Genomic DNA, 6,678 nt, shown 5'->3' on the forward strand with positions numbered 1-6,678 from the left:
TAACACATTTATAAATTTTTGTAAAATATGTTATCGTTTTTTTTTTTACAATTTCAATATGTATTTAACTTTTCAGAAGAATTTGATGAACAAAACACAAACTTTATATTTATAATCAGTTAGTATAATTTAATAAATAACAAAATATTATAAGTATTAAATATTACATTTAAATTATAATCGGTAGGTAAAAATAAATTAGAAATGTATAAATATATAAACAGAAAGTCTAAAACCGACAACACAAAGTTAATCCCTATTTTGAGAGAAATTAATTGTATAACACCATATTTGGTGTATTACTATTCATATTCCCCAAAATGGAAGAATAGATGGGGATAAGTTGGAGAAGAATGTGGAAAATGAAGGAAATAACAGAAATAGGATTGAAGATGCTCTTATAATAGATTTCTGTTTTAATTTGATAAGTTGTTCAACTAATTTTGATATTTAATCTTTATTTTTTTTTCACACGATAGATTTGGAATATGACATACAACATGTAAACGATGGTTTTTCTTATCAAGATGAATATTATAGTGACGACTAGAAGTACGTCGATGATAATGATGATGATGATAATAATGATGGGTATGTGTTTTGGATTACAATTCTAATTACGTATCAGTTAGCCAACAATAGGTAAAACAAATGTTGTCGAATATTTTTGTCTCCTCTTAAATCGTTCTTTAATCTGGTTGGATTCAATTTTACCATCATATTTGTCATAAACTGCTTAATTTCTTCTTTTTATCTTAATCATCTTTTTGAATCGGTCCATCGTTAAATAATTTCTTCTTCTTATATGAATTATATATTTGAATCGGTCCATCTTTAAATTACTCCATCGGGTTAAGTATGATTTCTTTGTTATGATTATGGTATTTTAGAATTTTGGGTGCCAATTATAAAATGTAAATTTTATGGTTGATGTTGGCTCTTCTTTGTAACATCCCAAAAATAATCGAAAAATTTTCAATTTTAAAAACATCCTAAAATCCATAAGTATACAAAACAAGTTCCAAGAAATCATTATCATAGATAAGAGTATCCCAAAATCATCAAAACAAATAAAATCATGGATGATATGCAGGATCAAGCCTTTGTTTTTCCCTTGTAACATTTTGTTTAAAATAAAATAAATAAAATAGGTGAACAAATAAATAATAAGCCCTAAAACTCTGAGATGTATTTTATATTTTCTTTTATTTTTGCCCTAATTTCGTAATAATTTATCAACGTTAGCCACATCGTAACGACCCAAAAATCAACGGTAGAATTTTCATTTTTAATATTGTTAAAACATTGATACCATTTATTTCAAACATTTCAAATCATCATTAAGTAAAACATTCATTAGAGTTCGTCCAAAAATCACATAATGCGGAAAACACGGGTGTGTGTGCTGCGATCAAGCTGAGCCTTCTTTCCAAAACAATGATACCTAAAACCACAAACAAAACTGTAAGCACGAAGCTTAGTGAGTACCCCAGAGCATACACACATAATCCACATAATCATATAATTCGTATTAGGTATAGAAGCTACATAAACCATAACAATTACCTAAGTCATGCATATAAACATATAAGGATTACCATGGGCTCCCCATATGGTTTGATATCCAACTGCCACGGGCTCCCCCGGGGTCTTCCATTCAAGTATTACAAAGACAACTAGCATATCACATATTGTCATAAACAACTATCGTACCACATGTCACATAATCAACTAGCATACACAAGTCAATCATATAAACATATAAGGATGTTGTGGGCTCCCCCAGGGTCTTACTCTAGCATGTCATGGGCTCCTCGCATGGTCTTACACCTAAGTGCCATGGGCTCCCCCATGGTCTTTAATAGGGAAGCCATGGGCTCTCCACATGGTCTTACATCCAAGTGTCATGGGATCCCCCCATGGTCTTTAGTAAGTAAGGCATGGGCTCTCCATATGGTCTTACATCCAAGTATCATGTGCTCCCACATGGTCTTTAATAGGAAAGACATGGGCTCTCCACATGGTCTTACATCCAAGTGTCATGGTCTCTCCCATGGTCTTCCATACAAGTATAACACACATACAACTAGCATACCTCCTAACATATAACCAGCTAACATGCCACATAACACTACTTCACCTAATGTACCACATATCATAAAATGGTCTAGCCTTGGTGCCTTAGACCCATCGATATGGTGAGGAGACTCACCTCGCACACCTGAAGTCTCGTGGATAAAACTCTAGCTGCTGGTTGACAGGTTCCCAAACTGTCAACATCAAAACTACACCCAATTAATAATTGGGTTCCAATACATAACCATAAGTCCATGCTTGGGGTAAAAAAGACCACTTTACCCTTAACTTAGCTTTATTTAGTCCAAGGCCCAATCCAAAGGCACGAAAGTCAAACTATGGACCAAAGCCCAACACATGGCCCAATTTTCCAAATTGGGCCCAAACCACTACATGGGCTTATCTTAAGGCCCAACCATTTAGTCCAGTCTAACCACTTAGTATTCCAATGGCCCAACCTCTCATAATCCTTAAGGCCCAGTTATGACCCATCTATGGCACAATTTTCCAAATTGGTCCCAAACCCTCACATAGGCCTTACCTTAAGGCCCATCCATATATTCTTAGTCCATATGATTATTCTTGAATGGCCCATCAATAGCTCAATCACCAAAACCCAATAGAAAGGCCCAACCAAGATTAGGGTTTTCACATAAAATGACGATTAGGGTTAAGTGTTTCTTACTTAACCCATTAAGGACTTAATCCATTAATTCCATCAATCTATTGGGTCAATCATATAATGTGGTCAGGATTAATTCAAAATCCAAAATCCAATGGTCCAAATGCGGGTCCCGACAAATCCAAAATACACATTCCAAATTAGGGTTTTCCAAACCCTAATTAGGGTTTCCAACCCAACACAATCCAATTAGGCTCAAAAGCTAAGTCCTTAGGCCCATTAGGATTTCATTAGTATCATTAGGGTTTTCCTACGTCAAGTACCACCAACTACCACCTCGGGTAGCGGTGGTCAACGGTGGTGGTTATGGTTCTAGTTCGATTAAGTCCAAGCATCACAAAAGCAAACTAATCATAAGCTAAAGCACACCGCCACCCAACATGGCAATTGGTGGCGGCAAGAGCCGACAACCACCACCTCATGGTGGTGGTTTTGAGTTTTTCTTTTGATTACAGTAGCACTAATTACAATTTAGACACAAATCCTAATACACACACTCACTAACATAAACACACATACAACCACCTTTGTGTGGCCGGTGGTGGTACATAGTGACAACCACCACCTCACGGTGGTGGTGGTGGTGGCTGTTCTCGAGAATTCTAGCCAACAAAGCACACACATGCTTCCTATTCGCAACAAAACCCAGCCACCCACATGGTGGCATACAGCGACGGCGGTAGAGAGTGGCAGCAGCACTAACAGCAACAATGGCGGCACCATCGGCGGTCACCGCGTTTGGCAGCAGCTCACAGAGGAAAAGCAACACACAGACACGAACAACATCTCCGACTAAGCCATCCACGAGAAATCTGTGACAACCTTGTCTTCAACGGAAACGGGCGGCAGCGGGGCAGTAGCGCTACAGCCAACATTAACAGCGACCGGTGGGTTGTTCGTCTTCATTCCCGACATCCCAACGTTTGTATTCATCCTCGGCCTCAACAGCAGCGGCAACAATAGCGCACCGACAGTTGTGGTGGCGCTCCAATGGCAAAGTAGTGGGTGGTGGATAAGGCCTCACATGGCAGCGATTGAAGAAGGAAAAGGAGAATAGTGGCATAAGTCTGGTGGAGTAGATGCTCGGTAGTTTGCTAATCGGCAACGGGATGATGGCGGTGGCACCTCACTTAAATTAGATTTTGTCCTCAAAATCATTCCTTACCACTCCTCTCACGCCAAATAACTTGAGCAACATGGCCACATTCTCGAGCATACCATAGCCTCCCCAAGGCAACCAAAACCATCCCCACAGGGTTCAAAAACCCGAAGATGAAACAATTCCTTTCAACATGATTACATTTACTCAATCTAAAGCTTGAAGCCTCGAGATGGTATGTCTCCCTGACAGACCGCTCACCCTGAATCATTGTTGGATTCATTGCACTTATCTTCCAACTGGCTACTCAACCTCCTGATATTATTTAGTCCAACTGTAAACAACTTAGTAAATGCCCCGAATGAAAGACAACTCCACACACGAACCCCCAAATCACTAAAACCACTCCAAATCATCTTGCTGCCACATAACCACTTTCATTAAGAACAACCGGGACCTCCATGGTCCCAACTTGTTTGCTAACTGTCCGGATCACCGGAAACCCACCCGATTGTTGGGCCACAAACACACGTAATAGTCCCATGCGATCTATGAAGGATACATCGTCTAACAATAACTGCCCTATCTATATCGTCACTCGTGGCTCCTTCAATCCATTTGATCCTTCTGATCATGATAGGCTGACAACCTATTGTCACACCCCCAAACCAGACGGCGGAAGCGTCCGAGGGTGGAGGACTTCATTTGTAGTATCACAACACAGGCATCATAGTAATCAAAGTACAAACAACTATTGTATTTAAAAGTGTAATATTTACATGTGTTCAATCATTGTATATTCAAACCAAAATAGTTATACAAAAGAAGAAGATAAGACTCATAATGGATCCATCTTCCCAAAAAGCTCGGGAAGTACCTGTTATTATTTCCCTGAGAATACAAGTAATTTGAAAAGAGAGTATCAACATAAATTGAGTGAGTACATAAGTCTTTATGTTTGAATGGGTGCCTTTGTATTTTAAATATGAAAACTGTTCTAGAAAATCCCATATTTTTTGTGGTATGTGAAAAGTAGTTTTATTCCCATAAAACCATCCTATTTGTAAACCAATGTATTTGTAAAACTTGTAACTGAGTGTGTGCCTGGCTTCGCCAGCTGTTATTGAAAACTGTAGTATACAATTGTACTTTGTATTTTGTAAATTGGTAATTTGAAGATGTACTTACGTTTAGTTGTTTATACACTAACGTGTTGTTAATATCTTTTCAATGAGTTATTATAACCATACTAAGACATGAACGCCTGAAACATACGCCTTGTGAGCGCTTAAACTGTTGATAACAATTGCCACTCATTGGCGTGTATGCCTGACTGTAGCTAGCAGCCTGAGTGTGGGGTTGTCAATCCCGATACATATCTACACACAACTTGTTTCGATCCCCGGACTGGAGATTCTGGTTATAATGTCAGGGCTTTACCTTGGTTGTCTAAAATGAATTAAACAACCTGAATTGGATATCTCATAAAAAGCATATAAACATTACATGTATATTAATTATGAAAACCCAATCATTCTGAAATAAATGATTGATAGTATGTTCTTGAATTAGTATTCCGAACATGTATTTGACAAGTGTAAACCCTTGATTTGTTTTGAATTAAAACCCGTGTTTCATGTAAAACATTGTATTCATGTATACTTAAATCATGAAGTATTGCTCTATGTATTATAAATTGTACCTATTATAATTTATATGTACTTTATGAATTGGTAAATAACTATTTTTGCATGTAATCATTTGCTCAAAATATTACAAAGGGTATTTAAACTGACGAGATAACTTATATATTTATATAGATATACAATTTTATATATACAAATATGTATATTTGGGAAAAATATAAGTTTATAAAAGAGTTCAATATTTGGAGTATTTTTTATGCTTTAAAATCGTTTTATCATGATTTGAAATCATTTATTTATAACACAAAGTTGTTGTGTTATACTTGTATTTCCCCCCCTTAAAACAGTAGAAATTATGAAAATACGGGGGTATGAACTCACTTGATAGGTGGTAATTCGGACAGAGTTTTGACAGGAGAGAGGATGAATTCTCAAAAATTTCAGGGCTTCAAGGCTTACTTCGAGCTTGAGTCTTGATACCGGGGCTTTAGGGGTTGTATATGAGCTTAGGGGAGTGGAGAATGTGAAAGAGGGTGAAATTTAGGGTGAAAAAGTGTAAAATAGTCGGAACCCTCGCATGCCTTGTATAGGCCGAAGCCTCGGATCCGAGGCCATGCGAGGCTGCCACGTGTCGGATAGGTGGCGAAGGGAGGGGAGCTTCTTCGGAACGGAAGCTCGCTGCCGGCTGGCTCGGACTGGACCGGACTTCGGTCCAATAGAAGAAGGACACGTGCGAAGGGGAGCATGCAAGGGGCGTCTCCAGTGTGTCTCCATGCGAAGGTGTTGGCTTCTTAGTGGACCTCGGTTGCGGTCCAATCAAAAGGCGACACGCGAGGCGTCGCTCCAATCAGCAGTCGCCACGTGGAAGCTCGCATGCAAGGGTGACGTGGCATTACTGTTCATGCGAAAATTCCTGATTTTTGCTATTTTTCTTTATTTTTGTGCCAAAACTTGTAAAATTCATAACTTTTGCATACGAACTCCGTTTTTGACGTTCTTTATATGAACGCGTAGGTAAAGTTATACTCCACGAATTTCGTTTAGACTTCGTCGGCTAATTTTGACTTTATTTTTAATATTATTATTTTAAACATATCGGGACGGGAATCCGTTATAAATTCATAACTTCTTTATACAACGTTTGTTTTTGTCTGTGTTTTTACCATTGTACTACT

Source organism: Lactuca saligna, chromosome 2 (genome assembly GCF_052625555.1).
Source record: "Lactuca saligna cultivar CGN05327 chromosome 2, ASM5262555v1, whole genome shotgun sequence".
NCBI lineage: Eukaryota > Viridiplantae > Streptophyta > Magnoliopsida > Asterales > Asteraceae > Lactuca > Lactuca saligna.